The sequence below is a fragment of the Pithys albifrons genome, chromosome 6, assembly GCF_047495875.1.
Source record: "Pithys albifrons albifrons isolate INPA30051 chromosome 6, PitAlb_v1, whole genome shotgun sequence".
In the NCBI taxonomy this organism is placed as follows: Eukaryota; Metazoa; Chordata; class Aves; order Passeriformes; family Thamnophilidae; genus Pithys; species Pithys albifrons.
In genome coordinates, this window is record NC_092463.1 from 55,111,111 (window position 1) to 55,133,166 (window position 22,056).

The window sequence follows — 22,056 nt, forward strand, 5'->3', positions numbered from 1 at the left end:
CTTTTTTATTTAATAAATTCATTTCCTCGGCTCCCCCCCGCCCCCAAACAGACCACATTTCAGATTTCGCTGAGGTAAAAAAGCCGAGCTGATAACAGGCCGTAGCCCTGAGCTTCCATCAGGCCCGGAGGAGGAAGGCTGCCATGTGAGCTCCAGGAGCCTGCACGGATCCAGTTTCAGGTTTGCTTTCTGCGTGTGGAAAGTTTGTCCCTGTGCCGTGAGCTGTGGGGCGGCCTGGCCGGGGCTGCGCGGCCCTGCCACAGACAGGGCTCTGCAGAGGCGTTTTCATGTGGTTACCGTGCTGAGCACACAGCTGGGGCGATATTCCTGCTCCTCTCAGGCACATAAAACAAAGATGGCCAGGCTTCCAGCTGTAGGTGGAACTTTGAGTCATGGAGACTTCCAGAGGCTCACCCGGGAGAGGTTTTATCCTTTAACAGCAGGTCTCCATCCCAGGTGGGTGCTGAGGTGGCAGCTCCCCCGACTCACCAAAGGGTCGAACTTGGTTGCCCTGGATGGGGCCAAACAGAAAACAAGGGATACCTAAACGTGAGGAGAAACCCCATAAACATCCACATCTGCTTTCTTCACACAATCGCCTTCCACTTTCGGTTTGTGTGACTCACAGTTCAGATGCCTGGGAGAAAGTGATACATGTAGTAACTCTTGCACCACACAGATGGCAAGTCCTAACAGAGGGTATTGCAGAACTTCCCGTTTGCCAAAGCCAGGCTCATTCCTGCTGCTTTCAACACAGTGCCACAGTATCACAAGGTTATGTAAGGCCTAAGGGGGGGCTGTCACACAGCAGTTCTTATCTTGGATCTTATCTGGGATGAAGTTTGTTCCAGATATATTTCCTCATCTCACACCCCTAGGCGTTAAGGACAGTTTACTGAGCGGATTGTGTGATGGTAAATCTTGAATACAGCTACCTGAAAGTAAGATTTGAACACATATGTGTTGAATAAAGGTGAACATAACTGTGACAGATATTGGTCATACCAGAATTTTTATATAATGACACTTTCCTGCATGTAACAATAATCATATTGCTGCAAGAGCTCAGACCTTGTGTGGATCTGCAAGAACAGCACTGTGCAGGACTCCATTGAGATCCATGGAATCCAGTTTGAAAGAAGGCAACAACGGGCACAGAGGAAACAGCAAAGTCAACAAGATTTAAACTAATGTTAAAACCAGTTAATGATATTGAAATGAACATTTTCAGAGTAAAAAGTAATCAAAATATTTGCAAATTTAAAAAAAATAGGAGTGAAAGCAAGGATTTTGTTTTACATTGGATGGCCGAGTATTCTCATGTAGTGGTTCCAGCATAAGCATTCCAACACTGTTAGCCTGTAGATCAAAACTAAGGAGATTTTACATATATATATATATATATATATATATATATATATATATATGGAGATAATGAAAAACCTGGTGGGTACATATTGACAGTCTAAAATATCACCTTTTTTGGTTTATTTTAAAGCATACTATTAAACACTTATTCCCATAACAACAGAATATCCCCCAACATTTGGTCAATAAGAGAAAGCAGGGAAGGTTTTCTTAAAGCTGTGATTGTTTTTTTGGAACTGAATCCTGCATTTTGTTAATGCCAGGAGGTTCTATGCCACTCCACAGGTCACACTGACTTTGGCAGGTGGGAACTGAAGAAGTTTCTGTGCTTGGCTGCTCGTAGCTTCCCTTCGTGTGTGCCACGCTTTGTCAGCCCTGCACGAGTACAATTGATTAAGGCAGTGAACTGCAGTGCAGAGGACAAGAAAGATTGTGACATGCCTACTATTTTATGTATCACCTTTTAAAATTCCTTGACTTCTTGGTGTGGAAGACACTGTAATTCATGTCTGAGAATGCAGCAGCCCAGTTTTGTGTATGATTATTCAGTTACAAATTTACATGATTTTTTTTCAGTCAGTTCCCTTGACTTCACCAAAAAACCAGAAAATCAGCAAATGGAATTTAGTATCTACCAGTTTCAGTACCCCCTTGCATCCCTCAATCACCTGAGTGACTTGTCCAACTTCCCCTTTGTATTTTCCCCCTTGCTTTCTTCTGCTTGCTTTGAACACCAGTGATGCTTTAAGTCAAATAAGGTGGTTTACACTTGGCACAGTGGTAGTTCTGGATTTGTTTCTGCAAGCCTGAACTTGCAGAATCTATGCATAATTCCAACTTGAGTGCACTGCCCCTGGTTATTTGGAGAAGGGATGTCTGTAAAGTGTCATGAGGAACCTACTGCTCTGCCGTGTGGCACAGGAACAGGAGCTGCTGCCACAGATGCAGCATCTGGCTGAGAGGAGAGGGATGACTCTGGCTGTGCACATGGCATAGCTCAGAACCTGGACAGGCTGCGCTGTCTACTTAAACAACCCACAAAATGTGGTACAGTTTTTCCTTACTATTGCCAAGCTGGAATCACTGCCACTTATCCATGTAGTGGGTTGTGTTTCAGTGATCACAAAGCTGAGCCCTGCTGGGTAGGGATTGCAGACAGTGCTGATGACAGGACAGCTGTGCTAGTGTGGCACTGAACCATCCCCAGGACTTCCTGCATCTCCTCCCTGTGCTGGTTGTGGAGCTGGCTGGGCTGGGTTTTATGCAGAGTGCCCTATTAATGCACCATGCACATGCATATAATGTGAAGCAAAGCATCCAAGTAGAGAATACGTACTGCAGAGTCAGTAATTCACTGAAAATTCACACTCTCCTTTACTCCATGTTCATTTCTCCAGCATAATCACCTCCTGCATCGTCTTACTTTCCAAACAGTTTTTCTGCTTACCTTTCCAAGCAAGTCTAATTCTTCTCCAAAGCCATCCTGACCCACCCCATGAATGAAGCAGCTGGCGTGCACATTTAACCAAATGTGCTCCGAGTTTTTCCTGTGATAGAAGGCTGTCTCAAGGAGAGCTGTACTGTAGAAAAAAGGCCTGGGGGAGAAAACCAACAAACAATGAAATCCAAACTGAAAAATACACCTATATTTTTCATTTAAACATTTGTTTTGGCACTTGTACTGAAACAGAATGCGCTTAACAGGAAACCCATTCATACTCAACTCAAGCTGTCCTGAATTTCAAGAAGGGCAAGAAGCAGGACCCCAGAAACCACAGGCCTGTCAGTCTCACTTCAGTGCCAGTAGAATAATGGAAAAGATTATTCTGGGAGGTATTGAAAACCACCTGGAGGACAACGCAGTTTTCAGTCACAGCCAGAACGGCTACATGAGGGAGAAGTCCTGCTTGTTGAACTTGATTTCCTTCTATGGCATGGTAACCCACCTAGCTGATCTAGGAAAGCCAGTTGGTGTAATCTCTTTGGACTTCAGCAAAGATTTCGATGCTGCCAATCACAGGAACCTTCCGGACAAAATGTCTGGCACGCAGCTGGATAAGCACGTCATGTGGTGGGTGAGCAATTGGGTTGAGCACAGAGGGAAATAGTGAATGGGGTGACATCAGACTGGAGACCTGTCCCCAGTGGGGTTCCTCAGGGCTCCATCCTGGGCCCTGTGCTCTTCAGCATCTTCAGAAATGATTTGGATGCAGGACTGGAAGGGATACTAAGCAAGTTTGCTGATGACACAAACCTGGGAGGAGCTGTTGACTCCCTGGAAGGCTGAGAGGCCCCACAGAGAGACCTCAGCAAATTAGAGAGATGGGCAATCACCAACCATAGGAAGTTCAACAAGGGGAAGTGCCAGATTCTGCACCAGGGATGAGGGAACCCTGGATGTACAGACAGCCTGGGGAATGAGAGGCTGGAGAGCAGTGCCATGGAAAGGGCCCTGCAGGTCCTGGTGGAGGGCAAGTTGAACATGAGTCAGCAGAGCCCTGGCAGCCAGGAGGGACCACCCTGTCCTGGGGGGCATCAGGCACAGCATCGCCAGCTGGGCAAGGGAGGGGATTGTCCCTATCTGCTCGACAGTGGGGCGGCCTCACCTGGAATGTTGTAGCAGTTTTGGGCACCACAATATAGGAAAGATCCTGAGTGTCCAAAGGAGGGCAAGGGAAATGGTGAAGGGCCTGGAGGGGAAGCGTGTGAGAAGCAGCTGAGGGCACTTGGTCTGTGCTGCCTGGAGAAGAGGAGACTGAGGGGAGACCTCATTGCACTATAACTTTCTCAGAGGGAAAGCACAGAGGCAGGTCCTGATCTCTTCACTCTCATGACCAGTGACAAGACTCGTGAAAACAGCATGAAGCTGAGTCATGGGAGATTTATGTTGGATTTCATTCCCCCAGAGGCTGGTTGGGCACTGAACAGGCTCCCCAGGACAGTGGTCACTGCACCAAGCCTGGCTGAGTTCAAAAAGCATTTGGACAACACTCTCAGGCAAATGGTGTGACTCTTGGGGTGTCCTGCACTGGGTCCCTTTCAACTCAGCATATTCTGTCATTCTATGGTTCTGTTGTGCAGATTCACTGTTATAAGAATTGTTTGCATTGCCTCCTAAAGAAATGCACTAATATATGGGGTAAGTGCCTAATTTGCAAACTATAGCATGGATAGTATCAAAGCAGTGCAGGAGGTTTTGTGGTTGTTCTCTACAGGATTTTAATTTGCAGACTATAAGTTGGTATTAAACTTCTGAATATATGTAGGGATGACTTTTAGTGAGACAGATTTAACAAAGCTCACTGATACAAGAGCATTCCAACCCTTCTAGACAGTGGTGGACTTCTGACCACCTGGGAGATCACTTCTCTCTTGCCTTTCTTTGGAAAATCCTTTCCAGCAGATTTCACTGAGCCTTCTGTCTAATAAAACAAGTTGTTTTGCTTTCATCCAGTTGTCTTCTGAAATGCTGCACCCTATACCTTAACTCACCACCTGGCTTTCCTGCTACTCAGAACCAGACATACTAAAAAAAAAATCCACCTTCTTATTCCCTATTTAAGACCCAGAGGGCTTGCTAGATGTCTCAAGTATAACAATTCGTCTGGCAGTTACAATTGCACAGGATCTTATGGTGGGTCTTTGTCAGGTATCTGGACAGATATTTGGGGTGTGACTTAAGAGAGCCAGTGAAAACTGTGTGGAATACTCAAGTGTCAGAGACACTGATATTTCACCAGGGACCATTTAAACTGGCTGCTAAGAAAAGTGAGGCAGTGCCCATGGCAGCACAGCTTGCTTTGCTTTCAGAGTCCTGTTCAGAGCAGGGAATATTTTTAGCCAATATAATTGTACTAATGCATAATCATCATAACTTTCAAAGAGGAAGATTGCATATGTATTCCCAGAAGGGTTTAGGAAAACAAACCAACCAAAAAATAAACCCAACACTGACTGTCTTCTCAGCAGGTCTTTTTCAATGAAATATGTAAGCTGCAAAATTTTTACATCCTCCAGTCTTCTAAAGCAACATATTTTTTCCCTGTTCTCTCACTCAGCAGAGTGAGTGTGCTGTTCCTGGCATTGGTTAGCACCAGCTTTACAATAAAGTAAGAAAGCTTTCTAATTTACTATTTTTATTTGCCAAGAGAAGAGCTTTTCTTTCTCCTAAACACTTCCAGTTCGTGTTCGAGTTACCTAAAAGCATGTCTAGAATTTATAATTTTTATAGTAATAAGTATTTTGATTTTCTATGTTAGTGTCTAATTTTGACACCTTTTAGGCTCTCCAGTATCATGTCTTAGAGAGTTCTGTTGTTTAATTGTACCATGTTTAAGAAGTGATAATCCTTGTATCAGTTCTACAGGTATTGGCTTGATTCCATTGTAACCTGCCTCCTTAAGTGGCTTTGTGTCAGACATCTATGGGAAATACCCATATCCAGAAACACCTACTGCAGCTGAGCACAAAGTGCAGTTGTTTGAGCTGGAAGAGCACCAGAATGCCCTACAGCTGCATCACATTACTCTTACCTTTGTAAAATATATATTATTGATGAACTCAGCAGCATGGGTAGGAAATTACTATGATTAAAATGCTGAACGTGGTCTTATCAAGCTGATGTTGTATTACCTTTTCCATTGCAGAAAATGCTGTGTCACGGTTTGTTTGTGTAGGAAACAGTAGGAACACACCACAGAACATTCATATACATTTAGCTGATCTTAGAAAAGGGCTTTTGTTGGATGTGGTGAGCTACTCCTTGCTGTTTGCCTTACTTTTCCATGGGCAGAAATGCAGCAGGTCTTCCTGCAATTTAAGGTCATATTCACATATAACAGTTATCAGTGGTTGCTGTTAATGAAATTTCTCTTAATGAAAAAAAGAGAGCATTAATTCTCTGTTAGATTTCTGTAAGGACCACATTTTCTTTTACTTAGGGATGAAAGATACTCTTGAGCTAGAAAAAGGGTAAAGAAAAGCTACTTAACATTCTCAGTCATCAAGAGGAAGAAAAAACACAGAGAAATCAGGCAAATAGTTATAAATCCATGTTACCCTTTTGGAAGGCAGTGAAGTCCTGCTGTTTTCCTTTGTTACCCATTTGAAAAGTTCAAAACCTTTTTTTAATTAAAAAAAATACTTGTACATATGAGCATGTTATTACAAACCTGTATTTTTAAATAGGTTTAAGAACGTTAAACCATTAGATTACAATGAACAACATTCCCATTGTTTGACCTTTGGTTCCCTTTATTAAATCCAGTCCACTTAGAGTGTGTTAAAATTGTTTTGCATTTATGTAGATTATTTTATATTCTCATTCCTTAGTCCTTAATCCATTTAAAACAAGTGCAGCTGCTCAATGAAATGATGTAATTTTTTCCCTATTTTGGTGAAATCTTTTTTGTTTCCAAAGAAATTGCATAAAAGAGGCTTTTTCCCATTCTTACTCAAATTGTTGCTTATACTTATTTTGAGAAGAGAAGTGGGGGAAGAGAACCAAAACCACTACCAGAATGTGATCTAAATCTGGACAAACGTTGGGAAACTCCTAGATTTAAAAAAAAACCCCAGGGCTAATCAGGCATTGGAATGGGCTGCCCAGAGAGGGGGTGGATTCCCCATCCCTGGAGGTTTTTAAACTGAGATGGACGTGGCACTGAGTGCCATGATCTGGTAAAGGGACTGGAGTTGGACCAACGGTTGGACTTGATGATCTCAGAGGTCTCTTCCAACCCAATCGATTCTATGATTCTGTGATTCTATGTCCCTGCTCATTGCAGAGGGGTTGGACCAGCTGAGCTTTAAAGGTCCCTTCCAACCCAATGTATTTTATAATTCAATGAAAATGTTAAATGTATTTTGTGGATTGAAAGCACTTAATTCCCAGTGACAGTTCAGGCTACTCTGGCACCATAGATTTATTTCCCTTTATCCAGCTTCACAAGTTTAATGAACATAGGAAACGAGTAATCATTAACAGAAGGCGAAAAGGACTTCAGGGATGCATTTGAATAACATGATCCCATTTCTCTGGGTTCTCTCTTGTGTAATTTTGAGTGAAAATGAAAGGTCTGGAAAGAAAGGGTTCTGCAAACCTAGTTCTTTTGAAAGTTCTGAGCTAGTATGGCCTTTGCCACCTGGCATAGCCTGGCATGGAACTGCAGGCAGTGCTGTATTGTGTTTGGTGAGTGATCTCAGAAAGGCTTGCAAGGTGCATGGGGATGTGTGGGAGAGGTAAACTCTATAGTGCTCACTATAAAATACCTTTACCCAGAAGAATCTCCAACTGGGGCACGTTTTTCTGGATTTTCTTGGTAAAAAGGACGTGGATTTGTTTCTGGTTTACTTTTTGTTTTTTTGGTTGGTTGTTCGGGGTTTGGTTGTCTGTTTGCTTGGGGTTTTGGTTGGGGTTTTTTTGTTGCCATTGGTGTTTTTAAAGAGGAAATCACACACGTAAGCATTATTTCCTCCTAGGTAGTTATTCTGGTTAACAAAACTGTTGTTTTACTGAAATGATACTAATTTTGCCAGGCTTTCAGGCTTAGCATTCACATGCTGTGTGTCTGAAACAGAAGTCTAACATGCCGTGAGCCCAAGCTGACACACCTGCCCAGAGTCACATGTTTGTTTCACACGTGAGTAGCTGGATGCCTACACTGAGATGATATTGGGTTGAATTACAAAAGTTTCTACAGATTAAGTTGTTAGGTAATTTCTGAAATAAGCATTGTTCAGATAGTGTGAGAGCTGAGCCTCCTGGGATTAAAGTATTTAAAAGGATGACATAAAACCCACTCTTGAGCTAATCAAAAGCTTTTATTTCTTCTACAGACTCTTAGTGTGTTTTTAGCAATGGAACTCAGCTTAAGTCCTAAACAGACACAAAAGAACATAGCTTTGTAACTAGTGACTTAAGGTTGGTTTATCAGGTTTCAATTTGATCCAGCATTTTGTCCATATTGTATATTTTATTGACTCATATTGAATGCAGCACCTCTCAGAGGATTAGCTGAGAACAGAACTGTAGGGTTCTTGCTGCAAATACTGATTGCCACCTGGCTCTATTAGTAAATAACTGGTTTGTTAGTGTTGTTTCCTAAATAACTGGTGGAAAAGCTTAAGAAAAATGAGTCAGTAATTTAAATTTAAAGCCTGTTTTGATTAGAAGAAACAGTTTCGATTGTCCACCTTTGCAGATTAGAAGCTGAACTGGGAAACCTCAGCAAGAGCTCAGACTCATTCCTCTTAAGGGCTAAAGTACCTAGGGAAGCCAAAAGCCAAAACATACATAAACAATGTCAAAACTATTCCTCCCAGTGGGTATTTCCATCCTCAGTTAGCTTGGTAAAAGCTTTCTGGTGTCCTTTACACTTGTCCTGCTCTTCCTTGGCTTTGATTTTCTTAAGTAATAGATACATTCTTAGCCAGCTTCCCATTCATCTCGCTCCCATGTGAGCTGAATATACATCTGCGTAAATATACTCACATTGTGTTTTTAGCAAAACAGATATAGAATCACAGATAGCACTGTGACAAATAGTGCACGGCTGAGGATGTGTCAGCAGGAGAACACTCTGGAGGATGAGTCCAAATGCATGATGTTTATGGATTAATTGAAATTAAAACTTGAATACGTTCAGCCAGGAGTCTTAATTAGATTATTAAAGCACTTTCTTAAGATATTAAATTATAAAAACAGTTAAACAAAAAATATTTTGAGCAGTAAAATGTCTGATTAGAAGTATAGCACAGCTTGACTGGTCATTTGAAAAGATAATTAAGATTACTTTTCCCATATATACCTACATAGAAACAGCAGAAGATTTAAGCAGAGCAGTTCACCTCATGTAGGTAAATGAGGGCTAAAGCTGTCTGCCCTTACAGTGGAGTGAAAAAATAGTTATATTCTGAGAATCTTTATGAAACTATTTCTCTTTTTCAGTACTCTAAGCTGTGTTTCTGTTTCACCTTTCATGGCAAACAGAATCCATAAAGGATTGATTTTCCAGTAGAGTGTGTACAGGAAAAAAATATCTTATTTTGGTAATGCTAACTTTTGCAAAAAGGAAAACAAATAATACACTTCTCCGTGGTGCTGTGGTGCCAGGGTATACTAACCATTAAAAAAGATAATTTGTAATTTCTTTTGCATAAATTTTGCATTTTTTTATGTGTTCTTTTGTCTATTCCTGACTTGTATTTTCCTCATAAACAAAATACACAGCTTCCTTATTTTCATATTTGTAGCCTTCAAATTAATAGTAAAGATGAACTGTTTCTTTGTGTCGTGTCCTTAAAGTTTGTATTTTCTGTGCACCACACTATTAATTTTTTCAATCTAAATGTTATTTTCCAGGGAGTAGATAATGTGGTTTGGTAGAAACAGGTGCAGTCACATCCGTTGGCTGAAATGATGAAGAACTCATATGAAGCCAGATTATGTTACGGGTAAGAGATGATCCATCCTCCTACCTGTGATCAACCAGCATTGTACTTTCCTGTTCAACAGCTGTATCTGCAGATAATGCATTGCCAAGAGGGAGACCAGCTGGGAAGATACTCTCTATAAGAAGGGTACCCTTCAAAGGAGTGACAGGCGCTTTGCAGTGTGAGCTGTGAGCAGCAGCACAGCGTGAGCAGCAGCACAGCGTGAAAGGTGCCAGGAGCAGTGACACTCCACTTGCACTGACTGCAGGTGAACTCGGCACACAGTGCTCCCTTCTAACTGCATTTTTCTCTGTATTGTGCTCGCAAAAGTTGCAAAGCAGTAGAAGCCAAGCTACAGAAGACAGATTTTATCTGTAACAAGCTTCATCCTGCCCAAACAATATCACAACTGCTACAAAAACAACAGGCAAAGAAACCAGCCCACCTGGGCAGGCATTTTGCTTTCTACCAGGTATGTTTTGGATACTTCTGAGATCCTTTCTCTCCTCTTATCAAAGGTGGTAGACACTCTAAACCTCTAAGTGTAATCTTATCTAGTTCAGTGCCAGTGGAACAGGAAATTTATACTTGCTGGAGAGGGTTTCCACTTCTCAATGGAAATAAGAACAAAAAGCCTTTTAAAAGAAATTGGAATCAATGTTTACGTCCAGTGACTGCCCAGATCCACAGAAATTCAGAGTAAGACATGGCACTTGAAGATCTTTGTGTTGCTAATATATGAAACTCATTAATGACTTCCTCCACTCTGATAGTGGTCTCTTTCCACAGATCTCTGCAGGAAAGGTGGATTTTACAAGTTGCAAGTCTTCATCAAGACCAAGAATATTTCAACAGAAAACACATCCTAGTTGGCAAAATTTGATTAGTGAATTATTGCTTCTTTATTCAAACTGATTTACGTTGTTTTACATTGATTTACATGTTTTAGGCAGAAAGAATCTGAAAGAAGTCTTCAGGCTTCTTTAAGAAAATGCAAAACATCATCATGGTGTTTATGTTTACAGATGTTCAATCTCTGTAACTATTACTGAGAAACATCCACTGTTTTCTTTGGGGTTTAGCTGACTAACAAGGAAAAACAAAAGGAAAAAAACCCAACAAAACACTTCAATATTTGTACTCTAGGCCAGCAAGGCCTCAGAATCAGTGAACCTCAGCATTCAAAAGTGACTTTTGCAGCTACAAACTTTACTGGCAAGCAAACAAACAGAACTGATGTCTGAAATCTCCCTCCTCAGTCTTGCTAGAGCTGATCTTAAAAGGGTTGGCACTGATGTTCCAAACCGTTTGTTCTTTTACAAGATGCACAGTTGTCACTTCTGTTGTCCCCTCTAAGACTTGCTGCTGCTGAACTCTTCAAGGGAAATTGCTACTAATGCAACTGGTGCTGCCTGGAAAAAGAGAACTGAGAACGTGTTGGGCTCCTTTTCATGTCAGTCAGTGATCTGAGCTCATATGTTGCCAGCTCCTCTGTATGGTGTCATAACCCATTACAAATAACAACTGGAATTAACTGTAATCTGAAGAATTATGGCCAGGCAACTCTAGTATTGATTCTTGCTTTTGTGGTCTGTTTTCAAGAGTGAGAATTCAAAGGACAACATCTTTCCTCACAGACAGGATGTGTCTGAGGTGTACCTGGCTAAGAGGACAACAAACACAGAGCAGGATGGATGTTTCCCACTCCCAGTGAGGGAGTACACACATGCTTTATCTCAGGATTAAATATGGTTACTTAGGAGATGGAAATCTCCAAATCTGTAGGTAAAACTATACAAAATACACTTGCACCAAAATGTGGGTTTCATTATTCAGTAGAAGAATTTATGCAGGCCTTAAAATTCCTCCTTTTTGAGAGGAATTTTAGAAATAGTCAATGAAAGCAAGGTTTGCAGTTTGGGAGCTAAAAAAGGAAGAGGATAAGGCCACCTAAACCAGTGTACACCACACTGACACCTAACTGGGGAAGGAGTGGCATTAGTACCTTGCTTGCAATACTGTGACAATTTATGGTGCATTTTTCTTGACAACTTTTAAATATTTTGAGCTACATATATGTGTTACATGTTTTATTGTGAAATTTATTTGCTAAGACAATTTCTTGGCTATTTTCTGGTGTATAATTTAGATAAAAAGATAGAAAAGTGTAGTCACGATTAATACATAAACACTTACAAGAGCATCTCTTCCACATTCTCTGCACTGGAGTATCCATAAGTAACCAGGATTACTGGTTGGGAACATGAACTATTTTGGTTCATACATTCATAAACACCAGTTCCTTTCAATTTGTATCACAAATCAGATACAATCCTTGCTACGTAATTGACAGAAGATATCTGAATATTGTTTCAGACAATAGTGACATGGAAATATGGAGTAGATGATGTACAACTTTCACAATGAAACATGTTACTTTTCTTGTAACTTGTCAAAAGAGATCAAACTAAAAAAAATTGAATGAAAAGCAGAGCTCAAATGACAGGTGCAGGGTGCTGAAATTAACAGCTCAAGCAATTATTTCATATGACATAGGGAAAAAACCAAACCTTGGATTCTGTACTTAGCATATTAGAATAAATGCAAAAATGACCACAGCACCCCATATGAGGAAACTAATTACTTCCACCTTGGAAGTTTCTGTTCAATTTGTTCTTTTTCAGAAGCTCTCTGAAATCCCTGTTCATAGCACAGAATGTGTATGAAAGTTGTGAGAATCAACACGAGATCAGAGACAACTCTCTCTCCCTCTACACTTTTTCCCAAAGAGATTATGATTTGTTATGCTGACCACATGGATTTCCTTTTATTGTGGTAGGCACAGAAGTGATTAATTATTAGAAATTAGTGAAGTATTAATATACAGAAAGTACTGTAATGAAATCACCAATGATTTGCATCTCAGTAAGTTAACACTGGTTGAATAACTTACCATGATTCACATGTCAAAATCTTCACTTGTGTGTCCTTCATTTTTATCTGTTTTTGCATTTCTAGGTAGTTGAGTCATTTCTATCACTACAGTGTCTGAACAACGTGGAATAATCATTAATGTAACTTCTTTTTTTAATGAGACCTTTCATGTAGTAAATACAATTTATGTCCCATTTGAGGGTGTTTCACACTGCTGTAACAAGGACAAAGGAGCCACAGTACAAGACCAAATTAGGATGCAGTTAATTGGACTGTGTGACAGTTTTTGCAACTGGGGAAGGAATATTGAGAAATAAAGGCACTGTCTGCATGGAAAAATTAGTGCTTTTTAGGTACAAAGTTACTGACTATTCTGTACAAATGTATCTTATAGTCAGTGAAAGGGTACTTTATGCTTTCTACAGTATGTAAAAGTACCTCTACATTGAATAAGGGAATGTTTGAGAAGCTGCTTCTGGTACTGAAACTACTTTTGTAAAGCACTGCATTGTAGAATGTTATTACACCTTTGGATTTTACTAGGACAGTCTTTGCTCAAAATAGTTTGATCTATACTCAGAGTAGAAAAGCTGCCTTTCTTTTCTCTCTGGTAAGAGTGTTTATATTAGGAGTTAGTCCAGCGTTAGTACTGTGCTCCAACTGAGGACAGTTTTCTGTATGTTTACTTCCTTGTGCAGGCAAACCCCAAGTAAGTGCGTCACACAGGAAGTCTGTGGAGTTACTCGAGATTTATGCTGATGTAACACGACATGTGAGAGAAATTTTATGACTGTTTCTGCCCCAAGCAGATGGAATACTGTTAAGTGACAACTCCAACAGGAACAGATTTTGGGAAGTACTGTTATAAAGGCTTGTTAAAGAAGAATGTTTTAAAGGTTAGAAATAGCAGAAAAAGGAGTAGTTCTTTTTTCAAGTTTAAATAATGCATGAGTAGTGCATTACAAATCCACACTGCTTGTAATGCTGGAATACTATGCAGTGGCTTCTGTTTTCCCAGTGTTAATGTAGACTAATCTACTTAAATTTAGACTATAAGGTGAAAAGGTCAGTGTCTGTACTGCTCCAAGAAGTGAGTACTTCTGATCTCTGCTGGACTTGTACTATGCTACCTAACCCTGGATTGTGATCTTCCTGTTCTTCCTCTGAAAGAAAAATATTTGTAATACTGAAAGATCTGCGAGAAGAGACCTCATGAATGTGTTAAAAGGCATCAGTTCAGTTTTAAAGCTCTTAGTAAAAGTATAACACAAGTGTGAAGTTTTGCCTCTCCACTGTGTAGTAGATGCCATCAAACTTTCCATTAGTGCCATGCTGTGTTTTCCAAGAAGAGAAATGCCATCATGTTCATCCAGTTCAATTTTTAAACTATCTCTCTGTCTCCAGCTTCCAAACGTTGTTGAGGGGGCTGGACAAAGTTAAACACAGCAATTCAAAAGTCAGATCCATTAGCCAAGATGGAATTAGACTTTCTGCTAAAAGCAGAATGATGAAAATTACTGACAGAGTGAACAGACTGAGGCTTTCTTTTATTTAGATATTGTAGCTTCTTAATAGCACATATTTCCTGAATAGATTTCACTGGATAGAATTTATTTTTTCTGGCCTAACACTTCCCTTTCTTCAATAGCCTTATGTTCCTTTTTGTATGATGCATTAGATGCAGTAAATGATTCTATTCTGTTCTCTAATCAGTATTTGTTAGCTTCCAGGAGTCAGATCCTATTGCTAGGCAACTAAACAGGAAATCTCCATCTTTGTATGAAGCAGTTTTCTGTATCCATGCCTGACCCTGTGCTTATCTATACATACCTCTGTAAAATTACCTAAGAGCAGCTATAAACGTCAAATGTAAACATGCTGCATATATTACATATATTGAATTTATCTTGAAACTGAGTTCTCAATAGCCAAAACCGCTTGGAAAAAGGCACATTTTTTCCCTCTCTTTTTTTAGATGTATTGCCCCCACATGCAACTACCTTTAAGAGCAGCCTTGGTGATGAAAATTACTTCTGTTTCTTGAGCTACTAAAAAAATAGGGATTTATATATTAATTACTGCAGCCTTTTTACCTTGAGATATTTCCCTAATTTTATTAATGTCTCAGTAAGATTTTGATTATGGTGATTCTCTGTTTGCAAGTTTTCCAAAGGAATTATGAGACAGAGGAGTTATTTGAAAACCAGCAGGGCTTCAGTGGATTGTAGTGACAGCAGTATTTCTGCACTTTCAACAAAACTTATATGTTTAATAATTGAATGAGTTCCTATCTGCCATCTTGGTGCTTGATTGCATTCCCACTGCCATCCAGCATATTTTGCTGATCTAATAATATGCCCTCTGTAATAGTGTAGTCTTGTTACTAAGGATTTTATCTCATTTTCTTCAGTGTAATTTTTGTTGCTAGAGCATCACTGTTCTGCCATGGAAAAAAAAGGCTTCTGTTGTCACACATTGGCATGACTTTTTTTTTTTAATATTTTCTATTAATTTTTAACTGGATCAGGTCATGCTTTTAACATGTATATTCATGTGTGTGCTGTGTCAGTTTTGGTTTCAGAAGTGCAGAATTAAGATCGGAGGGGACGTGTGGAGGTCATCCAGTTCACAGTCCTGCTCAGGGCATGATTAATGCTGGGGGTTCAGGGCCCTGTGCTGTTCGTTCTCTCTGCTGTGCTGCTGTCACAGCTGGACACAGGATTGCAGTGGAGGGTGTTTTGGCTGCCAGGAGCTGAGCAGAGGGGAGAAGCAGCTCATGCTGCTGCCCTGGGGTGTGTGGTTTGCTCCCTCGCTGCAGGACCACGGTGCTGGCTCGTGCTCAGGTCACTGCCTTGTCCTGCACTGCTGTCCGGCACCTCCCACTGTGCCAGGGGCTGGCTGTGCCTGGAGCCACACAAACACCCCGAGGAGACCCAAGGCAGGGACAGGTGACCCTTGCAGGCACCGCTGCTGTCACCACCCTGTGCGTGGTGACTTGGCTGGCAAAATTGGCTTTCCAAGTAAGAACTTTGGGGAGAACAGGTCCCTTTCAATACCCTTTTCTGTGTTTTTCATTAGTCTTTAAACCAGCTTCTGATCCTCTTCTGAGGATCTACCAGAGGAGTTTATGGGTACTCTTTTTTAAATTCTGATTGGCTCATATAGGTACACCTAAAGTTGGTGAGTATAAATAAAGGAGCTGAACTGATCCATTTTCTGTTCTAATTTTGGTTCAGCTGTGATTGAAGTTGTTCTGCTGTCCTTCCTGTTCAGATCAGAAATAGATTTGCAACTGACTCATGTTAGAAAATACAGCATTAAAAAATAGAACTGATTGCATGCTGTGGGTGATCCCATGGAATGGGGCTTCAGGTGAAGGTGGGGTTTAAACTCTTTTTTCTGCTTTGCTGTCATAGCATTGCTATTATTTATGGCTCCCACAAGGCACCACTGCTTTTCTCACCTCTTCAATCTCACTTGCTCTATTTAGGAACTGAGGCAATCTGGCAAGAACAGTTGCGGAGATGGAGAAATTTAGTTATTGTGTTTCATGTTGTTTGTTCATTATAAATTTTAGTTTAAATCCCAAGGTAGAGTCATAGAAGCATTATGGTTGGAAAAGATCTCCAGAAGTTCACCAAGTTCTAGCACCACCACAATGTTTACCACTAAATTACTCAACCATGTCCTCAACTGATACATCTGAGCAATCTATATCTACTATAAATATTATTTTGATTATCATATTATGCTCATACACTGGCTATTTTCTTTTACTGATTCTAGCCTTTTTTTTCTCATAATAGGAGAATTTTGTTGCAGAGTAGCTCATTCTAAAGTGTTACAGATGAAAGCAGGAAAATGGTAAGTTATTAAATAATTAAAAATAGTACCTGCAATGTCAATAGTATTTTTGGGGTTTAAGTAATTAAAAAATCCTATATTTTTGTGAATTTATCTTGTTTTCACACACACAAAAAAGCTGTAGGCTTTGATTTCTTATAGGAGAATTTCTTATAGGACAACTTTCTTAATATACATCACCAAATCTCTTGATTATAAAAACTTGTATCTACGTGGTCAGACAATTGGACTAGATGATCACTCCAACTGAACTATTCTAGTCTAGTCTAGTCTAGTCTAGTCTAGTCTAGTCTAGTCTAGTCTAGTCTATTCTATTCATTTGTTTTTCATTTTTTGACAGAAAAATTGGGGTTATTTTCATAAAACAGTTCAGTCCCCTAACAGAGCTGGTTTATCCACCCTCCTCAGCCTCTCCATAGCAAACTCCATCTTAGTTGTGAGTTCATATCCAGTCTAAATAAGTGCATTTTATGAATCCATCAGATTTTTGGTTCTCTCTCTCTGATTTAGCTCTCATTTCCAAACTTGTGTTTTTTTACAGTGCTTCAGTGGAGACTTGAAGTTTGCCACAAAATATTCTGAAATGAATACATAGATTTTTAAATTTAGCGTAAAATGTGTTGTATTCACAGGATAAACATGGTAGCAGACGTGATTAAAAGAACTATGTAAACCACACATTCAGTATATTCATCTTTGTACATGCAGATAACATGCTGTGGTTTGAATTTCCATTTTGAACTTCCTGACATACATTAATCTACCTTGCTCCATTCCTTCTAACCAAACAAAAATATCTATTTTTAAAATCATTAAATCAAAGGAAATTTTATTAAGAGGGAAGCTGAGATGGAGAAAGGAAATACATCCTGCCGTGCATAATTTGGCTCCAGCCTACCCGCCACCCTGAGCTAATATTGTCTGTGTCTCCATTAGCGAGTGGTGCAGTGCAGTCAGAGCCAGTTTCTCACTCCTGCCAGGAACCTCATGTCCACACTGGATGTGAGTGGGTGGAAAGGAGGGAATGTGCTTTGAACTGGGTCCAGTTTGCTCCTGAGAACTGAAAGTCCAGTTAATAGCTGCAGCACGTGAGATGCTCGTAATTTTGTTTCATTTGGGGGATATCTGGTTGTGTTCTCTGATCTGGGCTGTGTGAAACAAAGTAAGGTAAGAGGAAATGAACAGAAGATTCCATTCAAAAGCACAGTCCTGATCTGACCTTGCAGAGTCATGAAGATGCATCCATTGATTGGATGGTTTGCAAAGCAAACATATACAGCCTGTAGGGACTGCATATACAGCCAGCACAGACTGTAGGGAATTAGTACCTTCTCCCCTTATCTCTGCATTCACTGGTGCTGAAAAGAATTATTCCAGGATATATTCTCTGTGTTAGGATGAGAGAGAGGGAAACATGATAGCATATACGGGTGTTCACAAGGGAAGTTGCTTGTTCATTTGATAACAAAGGACTAACCTGGTGAGGAATGGCATCCTGTTTCATAACTAATATGGAGTGTACATGGACAGAAACGTGTCTTCCACGGATGTGATTTTACTATTTGAAAGTCTTCACTATTCACCTCTTCCTAAATCGACAGCTTAGAGAGCTTTCCCTGATTTGAAATATTTTTATTCTTCATGAAATGAAAACTGATAAATTGAAGACCTTGCATGAAATCTGCTTCATTCTATAGCATTACTTGCAGGCCATACAGGAGGCTGCTGCTACCTTTATTCTTCTGAGGCAGTACTGTAAAATACTGCAGCAGTGAATACAGAGAAATGTGATAGTTCTGTAATAATGGTGGAACTGAGGAAGGTTATGTAATTCTAACACTTGTGAAATTAGTAGAATTATGGATTTCTTGCCAAGGCTTGTCTTCCGAGACTGTGGTTGTTTACTTGAGTTCTAGCACAGAAGCCCGTGAGGAAAGACGATATGAGGAGTCTGATTCTGCAGCCTTTTATTCAGATGAAGCAGGACTTGCTCTGAGCAATGAATGCATTCATTTTCATGAGGCAGCCCAATAAAGCATTACTACAGCAGGGTGGAATCAAACCCTACATCTTAGTGTTCAAAGTCTCTTTAAAACTGTATGCACAATGCTTTATTTCACTTGTGTCTGGGGTGGTTCTCAGTGAAAATCAGTAACACAGTACGTACCACCCAGATAAAAACACAGGGCCCATGGTACTTTTTACAGAGCCTTTGCTTAAAAAGGCAATTGATCCTGTGAGCAGAGGTAATGAGCCATGCAGAAATCTGTTACCAAAGACTTTACAAGCCTTAGCATGACTGCTGCAGCATTTATGTAGCTTTAAACATGAGTATTGTTGGCTTTATATAAATACATAACTGAAAAGCTGTATTTTAAACAACACATGTAAAATGAGCATTCTTTTAACTCCAGCTTTCTCTCCCCTTTCCAGAACTGCTGTGTGTTGGTGTTCCCCATGTCCTACTTCTCCAGCACTACGTCAGCCCGGCTGGTGGTCAGCGGGAGCTTTGCCAGAGCACAGTCTAAGGCAGGTTTTGGCAATCCATGACTGCAGATTATAAAAGGCTGGCAGCAGAGTTATCATGGGGTTAGGAGCCAAAACACTCAAAGTTGGCTGGGAGAACCAGTATCTCTTCAGAACTCGGCAGAAGCCCTGGAGCTGGGCATTCCTGTCATCATACTGCTGATTGTAAGGTCATGTGGTGAGCAGCATTTCATTTGTTTGAGTTGGAGGCATTTTAAAATTCTGATAAGTATCTGTGAGCATCCTCAGCCTCTCATTTGGGAAAAAAAGAGTACAGCATGGCATAACACATTTGAAAAACCTCTGACCACTGACCATTTGAGGTTTGATATCTTACTGGACATCTACTTTTTAACTGTATTTTGGGCCTGAGTAATTCTAACCATTGCTTGATTAGTACGTGTTACTTGGTCTCTTAGGGTTTTATCTGTTTAAAGAAAAAAAAGGCTATGACATATGTAAGAATTAATTAATTCCCTGCAGGTTTTTGTATTATATTTAACTCTCAGTCTGATTTTCTGGATCTTTCTGCATGTTCATATGTATTCAGGAGCTAAGCAACTATGGTTAAAAAAAAAGCCACTGAAAAAAACCAAATTCCTATTTGCCTCCTCCAGGCTTTCTTAGGATACCTGCAACAGAGAGGGTCAGGAATTTTACTAGCAGCTGATTTGAGACCCAGGAGAGAAAATAACTATGAAGCATTTTTGCCCATGTAATCTTTAGTCATTATTATTGATTGAAATGAAACTTAAAAATAGGTTCCTTCTGAAGTCTTCTGAAAAATTGTGTCTGTCAATATGCATTTAAGGCTGAAACATCTATCAGCAGCACTGTAAAGATGTGAGTTAGTTCTACTGAAGTACCTGTGACACCTGTGAGAGCTCCTCAGTGTGTCTGATGGTGAATCAGGGCCTGCTTTCAAATTCTGGATACAGATGGAGGAGAAGATTAACAAGTTCTGTGTGATGTGTCAATTTATGAGCAATGAGTAAGTGCAATGTGCAGGTTAAAAGCACCTTTTCTCAGAAAGCAGCAAAGAATGACTTTATGTACTAAGTCTGACCCCGAAAATACTCACCCTTACAAAAATTATTCACTGAGAAGACCTGTAGAACTCAGAGAGAACTTTCCTGGGGAAAAATTATTAGTACTTCAGTATAACTTCACTAGTTTCATAAGGCTGTGATCTGACTATTTATTTCCTTGAAGGTTATTTAACTTCAAGTACAATTGACATTATATTCTAATTGGAATCGGATAATTACAAGTAAAAGCAAAAATAATCCCAAAAGTTATATGATGAGAAAAAGAAAACATTGTCTGCAAACTGTAGTATTTAAAAATAGGAAATGCCTCAGAATTTGAAATACCTGAGCTGAATTTTTTCATCTGAACAGTAGGCATTGTAACTGAGATCCAGAAAAAAAGATTTCAAGCCAGAAGATTTCTGTTACTGACTTATGTGTGAGTGCAGTTGAAGAGAGGACTCTGAGATCCCCCCAGGGCAGTCACACACCTGCCAGGTGATGCCCTGGACTCATGTGCAGGGCCATGTGCTGCACATCAGTGGCTGTATTCTGGACAAAGGAAGTCTTAAGACAGGTGTGACAGATAGATAAAAGGAAGGGCCAAGTAAGTTTGTTGCAAACCAGAACACATTTGCTAACTGTTCTACTGTGTGTATCTGGAAAAAATAAAAAAACACCCACTTCTGGAAGTGGTTACTTATTGGGGAAGGAGGGTCTAACACTGATGTCATTGTAATTTTAGAAAGTACCAAATAGCCAAGATCATGGAAAGCTGAGGATTTTGAGTAGTTAAGGAAACTCTCTTGATATTTTTGGAAATCAGCTCTGGTATATGAGTCAAATACACTTTAAAATCCAAATTTCAAATTTCACTCACCTCTGAATGTTTTTTCCCCCTAATCTTAACAGAATGACCATAGTCTGTTGTTTCAAAAGAATATATTCTGATGATTGAAGGACTCATGTAGACAATATATTTTTTTCTCAGTAGACATTATGTTGTCAAAAGACAATGTATTTTGTGCTTCCTTTATTTTATTTTCCTTCAAAGTGGTGTTTGACATCTGTCAAGTTGAAGGTCCTGTACAAGAGTGAAAGTTATTTTACCAAAAATTAGGTGTTGTGGGAATAGTTGATCTCCAAGCACATGGTCATGTTTATGAAGTCTTGACAAGAAAATCTGCATTAATTTCTTAGCAGTACATATTTAAATAAATTTAAAAAGAACACAACAAACACAAACCAGAAAACCCCAAACCCAACAAAAATCCTCATGTGTTAAAAATGAAGACAGGTATGTTCTGGTTATTCATACAGTTTATTCTTAAGTAGATTACGTACAGATAATTTGTGAAGTCTTGTCAAGCAGAACAATGGCTTTAAAGCTACTCTTAAGGTCTAATTGATGATATTTATAAATGTTATCATTGAGGAAGTAGAAAGCAATTTTTCCTGAACTTTACCTCCGTGAATAATTACAGACAAAGGGTTCTTCAGAATGAAATGTCACATCTCTTTCCTGTGGCTTGTGATAAGTCATACAATCAAAATGCCAGGGTGACTAATTTTTTTGTTAGGAAAGAGTTTATTATGTCTACATGTCCAAAGGTTTTCCAGTTCTCTGTACCTCTGATGGCACAGTATGTGATGGAAGTGAAGGAAATTGAGGTAATATTTGTGCCTGCTCACACAAACACACCTGTAGCACCTCTGACTAGTTTGGTAAATGCTCTGTCTGCAAAGCTCAGATCTGGAAGTAAATATCAAAGATGACCACTGTTACAGCTGTTGTTTAGATTAGGTCCAGTGTTTAGTTTGCTTCCTACCATAGTGTTATATGCTGACATTGACAATCCACATGAAAGCAACTTAAACAGATAATTCTTTTGCTTCTACAACT

At 39.8% G+C, this 22,056-nt stretch overlaps 1 long non-coding RNA gene across 1 annotated transcript; it reads left to right on the top strand.

Annotated features, from left to right (window-relative positions):
• Nucleotides 1–48: 48 nt before the first annotated feature.
• LOC139673716 (uncharacterized) lies at nucleotides 49–19,124 on the top strand. The gene is made up of 3 exons (XR_011698184.1): nucleotides 49–180; nucleotides 16,542–16,599; nucleotides 19,033–19,124. It is a non-coding gene; the product is annotated as an uncharacterized lncRNA (long non-coding RNA).
• The last annotated feature ends 2,932 nt before the right edge of the window (nucleotides 19,125–22,056 follow it).